The sequence below is a fragment of the Schistocerca serialis genome, chromosome 3 (genome assembly GCF_023864345.2).
Source record: "Schistocerca serialis cubense isolate TAMUIC-IGC-003099 chromosome 3, iqSchSeri2.2, whole genome shotgun sequence".
Lineage (NCBI taxonomy): Eukaryota > Metazoa > Arthropoda > Insecta > Orthoptera > Acrididae > Schistocerca > Schistocerca serialis.
Genome location: NC_064640.1, coordinates 556715886 through 556731216, shown reverse-complemented (window position 1 = coordinate 556731216; position 15331 = coordinate 556715886). Strand labels below are relative to the sequence as shown.

The 15331-nt window shown below is 47.1% G+C and overlaps 1 non-coding gene across 1 annotated transcript; it reads right to left on the bottom strand.

Moving 5' to 3' along the window:
* Positions 1-14306: 14306 nt before the first annotated feature.
* On the bottom strand, positions 14307-14381 carry Trnas-cga (transfer RNA serine (anticodon CGA)). The gene has a single exon. It is a non-coding gene; the product is annotated as a tRNA-Ser (tRNA).
* Between the last annotated feature and the right edge of the window lie 950 nt (positions 14382-15331).

Below are 15331 nucleotides of genomic sequence, written 5' to 3'. Positions count from 1 at the left end.
AGTACCCAACTATCTGTTAGCCACGAGTGTGGAAAACCGTACACCGGGAGTTTCTGCCAACAACAGTGCGTGCGACGTGTTATAATGTCAGCAACAAAAAATATGCGACGAGACACCGGGTCCACGCTAGCGGATTAACGGACTCCCCATTTTGCCCCGACTGTCGCTCCTCGACACTGATGAGCATCGCTCCACATGCACGTCGTCGCCCGGCGTTTGGCGACTGACATAGAAGATTTTAGCTTCTTACGTATCCATTCCACCTGACGTGATTGAGCCTCACTCACTTCTGTGCCCGGACGACTGTTACTTTCTACTCGCCAAATACACTCCTGGAAATGGAAAAAAGAACTCATAGACACCGGTGTGTCAGACCCACCATACTTGCTCCGGACACTGCGAGAGGGCTGTACAAGCAATGATCACACGCACGGCACAGCGGACACACCAGGAACCGCGGTGTTGGCCGTCGAATGGCGCTAGCTGCGCAGCATTTGTGCACCGCCGCCGTCAGTGTCAGCCAGTTTGCCGTGGCATACGGAGCTCCATCGCAGTCTTTAACACTGGTAGCATGCCGCGACAGCGTGGAAGTGAACCGTATGTGCAGTTGACGGACTTTGAGCGAGGGCGTATAGTGGGCATGCGGGAGGCCGGGTGGACGTACCGCCGAATTGCTCAACACGTGGTGCGTGAGGTCTCCACAGTACATCGATGTTGTCGCCAGTGGTCGGCGGAAGGTGCACGTGCCCGTCGACCTGGGACCGGACCGCAGTGACGCACGGATGCACGCCAAGACCGTAGGATCCTACGCAGTGCCGTAGGGGACCGCACCGCCACTTCCCAGCAAATTAGGGACACTGTTGCTCCTGGGGTATCGGCGAGGACCATTCGCAACCGTCTCCATGAAGATGGGCTACGGTCCCGCACACCGTTAGGCCGTCTTCCGCTCACGCCTCAACATCGTGCAGCCCGCCTCCAGTGGTGTCGCGACAGGCGTGAATGGAGGGACGAATGGAGACGTGTCGTCTTCAGCGAGGAGAGTCGCTTCTGCCTTGGTGCCAATGATGGTCGTATGCGTGTTTGGCGCCGTGCAGGTGAGCGCCACAATCAGGACTGCATACGACCGAGGCACACAGGGCCAACACCCGGCATCATGGTGTGGGGAGCGATCTCCTACACTGGCCGTACACCACTGGTGATCGTCGAGGGGACACTGAATAGTGCACGGTACATCCAAACCGTCATCGAACCCATCGTTCTACCATTCCTAGACCGGCAAGGGAACTTGCTGTTCCAACAGGGCAATGCACGTCCGCATGTATCCCGTGCCACCAACGAGCTCTAGAAGGTGTAAGTCAACTACCCTGGCCAGCAAGATCTCCGGATCTGTCCCCCATTGAGCATGTTTGGGACTGGATGAAGCGTCGTCTCACGCGGTCTGCACGTCCAGCACGAACGCTGGTCCAACTGAGGCGCCAGGTGGAAATGGCATGGCAAGCCGTTCCACAGGACTACATCCAGCATCTCTACGATCGTCTCCATGGGAGAATAGCAGCTTGCATTGCTGCGAAAGGTGGATATACACTGTACTCAAGCCGTTCCACAGGACTACATCCAGCATCTCTACGATCGTCTCCATGGGAGAATAGCAGCCTGCATTGCTGCGAAAGGTGGATATACACTGTACTAGTGCCGACATTGTGCATGCTCTGTTGCCTGTGTCTATGCGCCTGTGGTTCTGTCAGTGTGATCATGTGATGTATCTGACCCCAGGAATGTGTCAATAAAGTTTCCCCTTCCTGGGACAATGAATTCAAGGTGTTCTTATTTCAATTTCCAGGAGTGTACCTGGTGGCGGTTGAAACGGTTACATATAAATACATCTATTTTCAATATTTTTACTATGACCGTTTGTAAGTTTGTTTTAATATTAGACTATTATAAAATGGAATCTTTTGAAAGAATATGGAACCTAGAAACGCCTACAACTGCACAATTGCCGGCCGGAGTGACCGAGCGGCTCTAGGCGCTTCAGTCTGGAACCACGCGACTGCTACGGTCGCAGGTTCGAGTCCTGCCTCGGGCATGAGTGTGTGTGATGTCCTTAGGTTAGTTAGGTTTAAGTAGTTCTAAGTTCTAGGGGACTGATGACCACAGAAGTTGAGTCCCATAGTGCTCAGAACCATTTGAACCATTTGAACTGCACAATTTGTAGCGAATTAAGGTCTCAAATATTACCTGCACAGAGCTAAAAAAATATATATGTATACTCCAGTTTGATACGGACGCTCGTCCATTACGTTCGTAAACCGTCAGCCGATTAATTTAAAAAAAAATGGTTCAAATGGCTCTGAGCACTATGGGACTTATCATCTGTGGTCATTAGTCCCCTAGAACTAAAAACTACTTAAACCTAACTAACCTAAGGACATCACACACCTCCATGCCTGAGGCAGGATTCGAACCTGCGACCGTAGCGGTCACGCGGTTCCAGACTGAAGCGCCTAGAACCGCACGGCCACACCGGCCGGCTCAATTTTTTGTTTCTTTTTCTTTCGTAGACCTATCTTCTTTCTATTGGGCCCCACCACTTGAAGTCTATCATAAAAAAAGAAATAAATTACTCCTCTTCAGGTGTTGCCCCAAACTGTTCCCAAAATTCTTATTTACTTATTTTTGTAATTACATGACCATAATTAGTAGACGTGTACAAATGAAAATACTATAAAACAAAGTGTTACAATAAAAATATGATTCAAAGTATAAAGCAAAATAGCTTTGTATATTGCTTTCTCTACTTCAGCGAAAAGAATCTTTCTTTAAGAAATGGTGCTACTGAAGTTTTCTTGTCCACTGCCACTAGCGTTTTCTATGTCCATCAATACCGTCTAAAATATCTACGCAACAAACATGCTGCTTTGCTAATGCCTCAATGAATACTGCTTTCCTGGAATCAGTTAATCTCTTGCCTTTGTCACTGTTTGCAATTCAGATCATTCTGTCTTCGGTGAGAAGTGCCGTACGTTTCAATGAGCCTGGCGCTGCAGAACTAACGGTGCGGGGTGGGTGGGTGGGTGGGGTTTGACGAAAACGCTGCCTGCGGTACCTTGGTGTGCGTGCAAGGTCCGTGTGACTGTTTTGCGGGTACCGCCATTAATCAAGTTCCACTTTCTCCCCATTCGCCGAAGATGTAGTCGATTGTCATACCCTTGAACCATGTAAGAGCATTATACACTCCTGGAAATTGAAATAAGAACACCGTGAATTCATTGTCCCAGGAAAGGGAAACTTTATTGACACATTCCTGGGGTCAGATACATCACATGATCACACTGACAGACCCACAGGCACATAGACAAAGGCAACAGAGCATGCACAATGTCGGCACTAGTACAGTGTATATCCACCTTTCGCAGCAATGCAGGCTGCTATTCTCCCATGGAGACGATCGTAGAGATGCTAGATGTAGTCCTGTGGAACGGCTTGCCATGCCATTTCCACCTGGCGCCTCAGTTGGACCAGCGTTCGTGCTGGACGTGCAGACCGCGTGAGACGACGCTTCATCCAGTCCCAAACATGCTCAATGGGGGACAGATCCGGAGATCTTGCTGGCCAGGGTAGTTGACTTACACCTTCTAGAGCACGTTGGGTGGCACGGGATGCATGCGGACGTGCATTGTCCTGTTGGAACAGCAAGTTCCCTTGCCGGTCTAGGAATGGTAGAACGATGGGTTCGATGACGGTTTGGATGTACCGTGCACTATTCAGTGTCCCCTCGACGATCACCAGTGGTGTACGGCCAGTGTAGGAGATCGCTCCCTACACCATGATGCCGGGTGTTGGCCCTGTGTGCCTCGGTCGTATGCAGTCCTGATTGTGGCGCTCACCTGCACGGCGCCAAACACGCATACGACCATCATTGGCACCAAGGCAGAAGCGACTCTCATCGCTGAAGACGACACGTCTCCATTCGTCCCTCCATTCACGCCTGTCGCAACACCACTGGAGGCGGGCTGCACGATGTTGGGGCGTAAGCGGAAGACGGCCTAACGGTGTGTGGGACCGTAGCCCAGCTTCATGGAGACGGTTGCGAATGGTCCTCGCCGATACCGCAGGAGCAACAGTGTCCCTAATTTGCTGGGAAGTGGCGGTGCGGTCCCCTACGGCACTGCGTAGGATCCTACGGTCTTGGCATGCATCCGTGCGTCGCTGCGGTCCGGTCCCAGGTCGACGGGCACGTGCACCTTCCGCCGACCACTGACGACAACATCGATGTACTGTGGAGACCTCACGCCCCAAGTGTTGAGCAATTCGGCGGTACGTCCACCCGGCCTCCCGCATGCCCACTATACGCCCTCGCTCAAAGTCCGTCAACTGCACATACGGTTCACGTCCACGCTATCGCGGCATGCTACCAGTGTTAAAGACTGCGATGGAGATCCGTATGCCACGGCAAACTGGCTGACACTGACGGCGGCGGTGCACAAATGCTGCGCAGCTAGCGCCATTCGACGGCCAACACCGCGGTTCCTGGTGTGTCCGCTGTGCCGTGCGTGTGATCATTGCTTGTACAGCCCTCTCGCAGTGTCCGGAGCAAGTATGGTGGGTCTGACACACCGGTGTCAATGTGTTCTTTTTTCCATTTCCAGGAGTGTATGTCCTGTGTCCACAATGTTAAACAAATGTCAACATTAATGTTTCTGATGACTATCCTCCAGTTCATCAGACTTGCACTTAGGTCTAAATCAGTGTCGCCACAGAATGAGTGGTATTCACTGCAGGACGGAACTGTAGATAAGTGATTAACGTGCAATGACAAGAGCAATCGATCCTGGGGGACACCTATTAATTCATATTTTCCTAGTATCGTGGTAAACGATATATTATAACACAACCATTGGAATCCTTTAATGAAGTATTATCAGTAAGCTATATCAGCTGTTGTTACCAACACAGTTCACGAATCGGCAGCGTTATGGCGTAGGTAACTTAGAAAGAGGTACTCTTCCAGAAGATAAGAAAGTCGAAATACCTTAACTGCGAATGGATTCGAATCTGGTTCCATACGATTTTATCGTTTTACAGACAATAATCACATTATCTAGCAATGTAGATTTTATCGTACAAGCCTATGTAAGTCAAAAACGAAGGGGAAGCAAATAGCTTATAGCTTCCAGAAACCTCACTAATAACGGAAATGATAAGAATAACACACGGAATTAACACCAGATTTATACTAGCGTAACAATGCTCCTGCGGGAGCACAAAAAAGGCGATTACGTTCCTCTTTAAAAGCAGAAAGACATGTTGCTTGATCGGACGAGTCTCGTTTCAAACTGTATCGAGCGGAATGGACGTGTACGGGTATGCAGACAACCTCATGAATCCATGGACCCTGCATGTCAGCAGGAGACTGTTCAAGCTGGTGGAGGTTCTGTAATGGTGTGGGGCGTGTGCAGTTCGAGTGATATGGGACCCCTGACATGTCTAGATTCGCATCTGACAGGTGACACGTACATAAGCATCCTGTCTGATCACCTGCATCCATTCACGTCTATTGTGCATTCCGACGGACTTGAGCAATTCCAGCAGGACAATGGGACACCCCACACGTCCAGCATTGCCACAGAGTGGCTCGCTCCAGGAACACTCTACTGAGTTTAAACACTTCCACTGGCCACAAACTCCGCAAACATGGACGTTACTGAGCATATCTGTGACGCCTTGCAATCTGCTGTTCAGAAGATATCTCCTCGATCTCGTACTCTTACGGATTTATGGACAGCCCTGTAGGATTCATGGTGTCAATTCCCTCCAGCACTACTTCAGACATTAGTCGAGTCCATGCCACGTTGTGTCGCGGCACTTCTGCGTGCTCACGGGGGCCCTACATGATATTAGGCAGGTGTACCAGTTTCTTTGGCTCTTCAGTGTATAAAACGAGTTCTATAGTACTGACAATTAATACTTCGACACAATTACATACTTTGACGAATGTAAACAGCAAATAAGAGAAGTACCCATTATACAGAGTGCCATAAAGATTTAGTGATGAAAATATGCTGACTAAAACATAGTTTTCGAAAATATGACGTAGTTTGGTGACATCAGAACCCTTGCGATGACCCTAGAACCATTGCCATGTGTTCACTACGTCAGTTAAAGTTACACTGCTGGCGACCGTAAATGCAACACCAAGAAAGACAAGAGGTAGCACAACAAAATTTATTTTGTAGATAACATGTTGACCAAGTATCAAATGATTACGTTTACAGACGTCTGTGACATGTGGTTCCTGCCAGAATCAGTAGCCAGAGTAGCCGCCATTGTTGGAGATCACCGCTGCCACACGTCTTGGCATTGAGTCAAAGAGACGTTGGATGTGTTCCTGGGGTACAGCAGCCCAAGCAGCTTCCACACGTTGCCAAAGATCATCTGGTGTGGCAGCTGGGGATGTAATCTGGGTCATTCGTTGAGCAACCATGGACCACATGTTTTCTATCGGCGAAAGATCAGGAGAGCGAGCCGGCCAGGGAAGCAATTCAATCTGGTTATTGACGAAGAACCTTTGGACAATGCGTGCCACGTGTGGTCGCGCATTATCCTGTTGAAATATGGCTGTGACCGAGCCCTGAAGGTAAGGAAGGACAACTGGCTCCAGCACGTCGGATATGTAGCGCCGGCTATTTAAAGTACCGGCAATGCGTACTAGAGGCGTGCGAGAGTAATATCCAATACCGCCCCATACCATAATACCCGGTGCAAGACCAGTGTGGCGGTGCATAATGCAGCTGTCCAGCATCCTCTCTCCACGGTGTCTCCACACTCGAATCCGACCATAGTGGTGCTGCAGACAGAAGCGTGCCTCGTCAGTAAAGACAACGTCATTCCATTCTGCCGTCCACATCCGTCTGTCATCACACCATTGGCGACGGAGACGTCTGTGGTTCTGCGTCAATGGTAGACGAAGCAATGGACGTCTTGCGGACAGACCACTCTGCTGTAAACGGCGTCGAATGGTACGCGCACACACTGGATGATGCGTTACAGACGCAATGTGCTGTGCTATGGTTCGGGATGTCACTGAGCGATCCGTCACTGCCATGCGCACAATTTGCCTATCAGCACGTGCAGTAGTGCACCGATGTGAATGCGATCGACCACGTCGGTCCGTCGTACCCTCCTGCATCCAACGGTCACATATCCGCATTACAGTTGTTTGGTTTCGTCCAACACGACTAGCGACTTCTCTGTATGATAATCCACAATCTCGGTAAGCCACTATCCTTCCTCTGTCGAACTCGGATACTTGATCAAACGATGTTCGCTGTTGTCTACGAGGCATAACTGATCGTCTTGTGAAACAACCACAAGGTAAACACACGTGCCGAACGTACACTCGTCGAAATCGCCAAGCCTTAAATGGCGCTATGAGGTGGCGCCACAGGCGCGCGTGATGTGCGTCTGCGCTGAAATTCTAATCAGTTGCATATCTCATCGCTGCAAACCCATGGTGTAAATTTCACTTGATTCGGATGCTACCTTCAGGGTGTTGCATTTACGGTGGCCAGCAGTGTATATTTACCCCTGAGCCAGGATATTACGTGAATATTTTACGTGCATAATTACGGTAACTTTGAACATCTAGATCTCTGTAACCGATAATGATACGGAAAAGCTTTCGAGCATTCTCGAGAATATCGTCATAAGAAGGTAAAATTTACGACTATCAGCCATGAATAGATGTTATAGAAGTCGCCATCCTCCCAAATGGCACTCTCTGTACAAATTAATCATGGTTCTGCTGGATTTCTTTAGGAACTACCCATGGAAATTGAAATGCCGTGTGGCTAGGGCCTCCCGTTGGGTAGACCGTTCACCTGGTGCAAGTCTTTCGAGTTGACGCCACTTCGGCGACTTGCGTGTAGATGCGGATGATATGGTGATGATAACGACAACACGACACCCAGTCCCAGAACGGAGAAAGTCTCTGACCCAGCCGGGAATCGAACCCGGGCTGTTAGGCATGCGGTCGCTGTGTCCAAGCGGTTCTAGGCGCTTCAGTCCAGAAAAGCGCTGCTGCAACGGTCGCAGGTTCGAATCCTGCCTTGGGCATGGATGTGTGTGATGTCTTTAGGTTAGTTAGGTTTAAGTCGTTCTAAGTCTAGCCCCTCCCCCCCCCCCCCCCTCAAGAGCCGGCCGGTGTGGCCGTGCGGTTACAGGCGCTTCAGTCTGGAACCGCGTGACCGCTACGGTCGCAGGTTCGAATCCTGCCTCGGGCATGGATGTGTGTGATGTCCTTAGGTTAGTTAGGTTTAAGTAGTTCTAAGTTCTAGGGGACTGATGACCACAGCAGTTCAGTCCCATAGTGCTCAGAGCCATTTGAACCCCCCCAAGAACCATGAACCTTGTCGTTGGTGGAGAGGCTTGCGTGCCTCAGCGATATAGATAGCCTTACCGTAGGTGCAACCACAACGGAGGGGTATCTGTTGATCTGTTGAGAGGCTACACAAACGAGTGGTTCCTCAAGAGGGGCAGCAGCCTTTTCAGTAGTTGCAGGAGCAATAGTCTGGATGATTGACTGATCTGGCCTTGTAACACTAACCAAAACAGCCCTGCTGAGCTGGTACTGCGAACGGCTGAAAGCAAGGGGAAACTACTGCCGTAATTTTTCCCGAGGGCATGCAGCTTTACTGTATGATTAAATGATGATGGCGTCCTCTTGGGTAAAATATTCCGGAGGTAAAATAGCCCCCATTCGGATCTCCGGGTGGGGACTACTCAAGAGGACGTCGTTATCAGGAGAAAGAAAACTGGCGTTCTACGGATCGGAGCGTGGAATGTCAGATCCCTTAATCGGGCAGGTAGGTTAGAAAATTTAAAAAGGGAAATGTATAGGTTAAAGTAAGATATAGTGGGAATTAGTGAAGTACGGTGGCAGGAGGAACAAGACTTTTGGTTAGGCGAATATAGGGCTATAAATACAAAATCAAATAGGGGTAATGCAGGAGTAGGTTTAATAATGAATAAAAAATAGGAATCCGGGTAAGCTACTACAAACAGCATAGTGAACGCATTATTGTGGCCAAGATGGACACGAAGCCCACGCCTACTACAGTAGTACAAGTTTGTATGCCAACTAGCTCTGCAGATGACGAAGAAATGTATGATGAAATAAAAGAAATTATTCACATAGTGAAGGGAGAAGAAAATTTAATGGTCATGGGTGACTGGAATTCGGTAGTAGGAAAAGGGAGAGAAGGAAACGTAGTAGGTGAATATGGATTGGGGCTACGAAATGAAAGAGGAAGCCGCCTGATAGAATTTTGCGCAGAACACAACTTAATCATAGCTAACACTTGGTTCAAGAATCATAAAAGAAGGTTGTATGGAAGAAGCCTGGAGATACTGACAGGTTTCAGATAGATTACATAATGGTAAGACAGAGATTTAGGAAACAGGTTTTAAATTGTAAGACATTTCCAGGGGCAGACGTGGACTCTGATCACAATCTATTGGTTATGAGCTGTAGATTAAAACTGAAGAAACAGCAAAAAGGTGAGAATTTAAGGAGATGGGACCTGGATATACTGAAAGAACCAGAGGTTGTACAGAGTTTCAGGGAAAGCATAAGGGAATAATTGACACGAATGGGGGAAAGAAATACAGTAGAAGAAGAATGGGTAGCTTTGAGAGATGAAGTAGTGAAGGCAGCAGAGGACCTAGTAGGTAAAAAGACGAGGGCTAGTAGAAATCTTTGGGTAACAGAAGAAATACTGAATTTAATTGATGAAAGCAGAAAATATAAAAATGCAGTACATGAAGCAGGCAAAAAGGAATAGAAACGTCTCAAAAACGAGATCGACAGGAAGTGCAAAATGGCTAAGCAGGGATGGCTAGAGGACAAATGTAAGGATGTAGAGGCTTATCTCACTAGGGGTAAGATAGATACTGCCTACAGGAAAATTAAAGAGACCTTTGGAGAAAGGAGAACCACTTGTATGAATATCAAGAGCTCAGATGGAAACCCAATTCTAAACAAAGAAGGGAAAGCAGAAAGGTGGAGGGAGTATATAGAGGGCCTATACAAGGGCAATGTACTTGAGGACAATATTATGGAAATGGAAGAGGATGTAGATGAAGATGAAATGGGAGATACGATACTGTGTTAAGAGTTTGACAGAGCATTGAAAGACCTGAGTCGAAACAAGGCCCCGGGAGTAGACAACATTCCATTAGAACTACTGACGGCCTTGGGAGAGCCAGTCCTGACAAAACTCTACCATCTGATGAGCAAGATGTATGAGACAGGCGAAATACCCTCAGACTTCAAGAATAATATAATAATTCCGATCCCAAAGAAAGCAGGTGCTGACAGATGTGAACATTACCGAACTATCAGTTTAATAAGTCACGGATGCAAAATATTAACGCGTATTCTCTACAGACGAATGGAAAAACTGGTAGAAGCTGACCTTGGGGAAGATCAGTTTGGATTCTGTAGAAATATTGGAACACGTGAGGCAATACTGACCCTACGACTTATCTTAGAAGCTAGATTAAGGAAAGGCAAACCTACGATTCTAGCATTTGTAGACTTAGAGAAAACTTTTGACAATGTTGACTCGAATACTCTCTTTCAAATTCTGAAGGTGGCAGGGGTAAAATACAGGGTGCGAAAGGCTATTTACAATTTGTACAGAAACCAGATGGCAGTTATAAGAGTCGAGGGGCACGATAGGAAAGCAGTGGTTGGGAAGGGAGTGAGACAGGGTTGTAGCCTATCCCCGATGTTATTCAATCTGTATATTGAGCAAGCAGTGATAGAAACAAAAGAAAAATTTGGAGTAGGTATTAAAATCCATGGAGAAGAAATAAAAATTTTGAGGTTCGCCGATGACATTGTAATTCTGTCAGAGACAGCAAAGGACTTGGAATATGAGTTGAACGGAATGGATAGTGTCATGAGAGGAGGATATAAGATGAACACCAACAAAAGCAAAACGAGGATAATGGAATGTAGTCGAATTAAGTCTGGTGATACTGAGGGAATTAGATTAGGAAATGAGACACTTGAAGTAGTAAAGGAGTTTTGCTATTTGGAGAGCAAAATAACTGATGATGGTCGAAGTACAGAGGATATAAAATGTAGACTGACAATGGCAAGGAAAGCGTTTCTGAAGAAGAGAAATTTGTTAACATTGAGTATTGATTTAAGTGTCAGGAAGTCGTTCCTGAAAGTATTTGTATGGTGCGTAGCCATGTATGGAAGTGAATCATGGACGATAACTAGTTTGGACAAGAAGAGAATAGAAGCTTTCAAAATGTGGTGCTACAGAAGAATGCTGAAGATTAGATGGGTAAATCATATAACTAATGAGGAGGTATTGAATAGGATTGGGGAGAAGAGAAGTTTGTGGCACAACTTGACTAGAAGAAGGGATCAGTTGGTAGGACATATTCTGAGGCATCAAGGGATCACCAATTTAGTATTGGAGGGAAGCGTAGAGGGTAAAAATTGTAGAGGGAGACCAAGAGATGAATACACGAAACAGATTCAGAAGGATGTAGGTTGCAGTAGGTACTGGGAGATGAAGAAGCTTGCACAGGATAAAGTAGCATGGAGAGCTGCATCAAACCAGTCTCAGGACTGAAGACCACAACAACAACAACAAGTCTAGGGGACTGATAACCTCAGATGTTAAGTCCCATAGTGCTTAGAGCCATTTGAACCATTTGTTAGGCATGACATTCCGTCGCGCTGACCACTCAGCTACCAGGGGCGGACAGGAACTACCCATGAACAAATGGTTCTTTTATAAGCTGCCTAAAGTCAACTATAGACCACAGCTAATACAAAAGAACCAACCGATATTCTCAATTTGTCAAAGCTGGAGGAAGTGTGTAAAGTTTCAGTTTTGAACCTGTGCTATAGGATAGCACCAGTATGTCTATTCTTGCGACAGATATTTAAATGGTCGCCAAGCCACGGGCTCTCTAAAACACTTGGCCCTTTCTCTCTCTGTCCAACAGAGAGATACGACACCCTGAAAAATCACACTATCGCGTGCAGCATTTTGGTACATACTGGTGACGTGCGCTGCCGTGCAAGGACTGATATATTACCACGTATGGCGACAGAAGCTGCAGACAGCAATGTTTTTTTCTGATATAGCCGGACCTAATTCTCAAATGGTTCAAATGGCTCTGAGCACTATGGGACTCAACTGCTGAGGTCATTAGTCCCCTAGAACTTAGAACTAGTTAAACCTAACTAACCTAAGGACATCACAAACAGCCATGCCCGAGGCAGGATTCGAACCTGCGACCATAGCGGTCTTGCGGTTCCAGACTGTAGCGCCTTTAACCGCACGGCCACTTCGGCCGGCACCTAATTCTCAATCCGACCACTTCGTCTCCACCGGCATCAATTATACAGGTGACGAGGTATTTTAAAAACAGTCACAATGCAAAAGAAACAAATGATAAAACATTATGTTTTTAAATGCTAGAGGCGTTCAATAATTAATGCAACACTTTTTTTAAAGCAGGTTGGTTTTATTCAGGTTTCCAATACACCATATTATTCCCCACTCTTTTGGCTTCAAAATCCTGTTGTTTAACGTAATCTCTGTTGAGTGTGACGGCCTTACGCCACTTCACTGGGAAGGCCTGTGCGCCTGCATGGAGCCGACGTCTTGTTGCGTCAGTAACCTCTCCATCATCCACGTACTGCTTCCCGCGGAGCGGATCCTTCATTGGGCCAAACAAATAGAAGTCGGAAGGTGTGAGATCTGGGCTGTAGAGTGTAGAGTGGACGAGGAACAACAGTCCAATGTATTTTCGTGAGCTCCTCTCGGGTACGCAGGCTTGTGTGAGGTCTTCCGTTCTCTTGGGAGAAGGAGAAGATCGTCTGCATTTTTGTGGCGAAGAGCACGTTGAAGAAGTTTCTTTAATTTCCTGAGGGAAGTGCAATACACTTCAGAGTTGACTGTTGCACCAGGTGGGAGGACATCAAGCAGAATAACCCCTTCAGAGTTCCAGAAGACCGTCGCCATGCCTTTACCTGCTGTGGGTGCGGCTTTGAACGTTTTCCTCGGAGGAAAGGTGGTATGGTTCAAATGGCTCTGAGCACTATGGGACTTAACATCTGTGGTCATCAGTCCCCTAGAACTTAGAACTACTTAAACCTAACTAACCTAAGGACATCACACACATCCATGCCCGAGGCAGGATTCGAACCTGCGACCGAAGCAGTCGCGCGGCTCCGGACTGAGCGCCTAGAACCGCTAGACCACCGCGGCCGGCATGAAAGGTGGTATGGCGCCACTCCATGGCTTGCCGTTTTTCTTCCGATTCCAAGTAATGAACCCATTCTTCATCGCCTGTGACGATATTCGACAAAAAATTGTCACGATCAGCGTCGAAACGAGCATGGAATTCCGCACAGATGGTCCTTAGTTGCTCTTTATGGTCTTTTGTTAGGTAGTGAGGAATCCATCGGGCATACACCTTTGAGTACCCCAACTAGTGGACGAGTGTGTCAACACTACCAACAGGACGTCCAGTCGAGCAGCGAGGTGTTTGATTGTAATTCGTCGATCGTCTCGATTGAGAGCGTCAGCACGTTGCAACACTGCAGCTGTCACAGCTGCAAGTGGGAAATCGGACAGGTTCGCGGCACCTTGTTGCGATGATGACAGATGACTCCTCCAATGACTCCCGTACTTTTGTTTACTGCCGGGTCTCCACAGACATTCTGCAAGCGCCTATGAATATCTACGATACTCTGGTTTCCTGCCAAAAGAAACTCTGTGGCAGCTCGCTGCTTGGAACGCAGCTACGTTACAGACGCCATTCCGAAGCCTACGTGTAGCGCCACCACCTACTGGTTCTTCGTAAGACTGTAGGGGTTGAAGCGGGAATATTCCGCGATGTCCCACAAAAAATTCCTCATTTTTTAAGCCGAAACTGGCCGAGAAAAAAAGTATTGTATTACTTATTGAACACCCCCTGTAAGAACCTGTTGTCGATTGTGATCTGCTCAAATATATAAATTTTGTACTTTGAAACCCAGTAGTGCTGTCCATTAAAAGGTCTCAGGCTCAGTCACTTTGACGTTAATGTGTTCGTTGTCACTGAATTCCTTTTCTGGAATCGTCATATACTTCGGATTAACTTACAAAGTGTGCAGAAAATTGCTGCTTCACGTAAGACCACACCCAATTACCTTGTTCCCAGAATGAGATTTTCACTCTGCAGCGGAGTGTGCGCTGGTATGAAACTTTCTGGCAGATTAAAAGTGTGTGCCGGACCGAGACTCGAACTCGGGACCTTTGCCTTTCGCGGGCAAATGCTCTACCAACTGAGCTACCCAAGCACGACTCACGCCTCGTCCTCACAGCTGTACTTCTGCCAGTACCTCGTCTCCTAGCTTCCAACCTTTACAGAAGCTCTTGCCCGCGAAAGGCAAAGGTCCCGAGTTCGAGTCTCGGTCCGGCACACAGTTTTAATTTGCCAGGAATTTCAGTTATCTTGTTCAACTGCTGTCTTCATACAAATCATTTGAAACATTTACAAAAGCAGTATGTTTTCCAGCTGAGGTAGATTCACTGAAATGCAGTGAATCGAAGGCGGGACTGACAATAGAAATGCAATGAAATAATTTCAGCGAGAACCGTTTACAAATGGTGAACCTAAATTGGAATGAGATGTCGTGACTAACAAAAATTTGTGCTGGCATGGGACTCGAACCCAGATTTCCTTCCTTTGCGAGCAGCTCCCCTAGCCATTGGACTTTCTGATCACACCGTATCGACTACTTTATTTCATTTCAGTGAATTTAATTCTGCTGATATGTATCGGACCGAGTACTCATAATTATGTGGGTGCCGTTTATTTCCATTGTAGGGCCATATTGTTGCGCTGTGCGGTTGAATTCTGTGTGAAACGATTGCACAGAAGTCTCTGCTTCATATACAGCTCTAGGGATATCGATATCTTATTACAGATATGAGATATTGTGCCCTAAACTTCGAAAATTTTCACATTGGCAATTTGGGAGCAGTAGTGGTGCTTTACCAATTTGGGAACGACGACTCCATTGCATTCCTTATTTAAACAAACCTGCCCCTTCCCCTAGCCTATTTTAATGATCTTTATGTAAGCGAAATGCTTATGTGGGCTCTTAGTTTTATTTACTTAAGATCTAATAAATGGACCATACTTGTCATTTTAACTATCGTATTTATGACCCAAGGTGGCCACCAAGTAGTGCATTTGCACTCATGTTAACCCAGATAATAATGTTAATGATCATAATTTATGACAA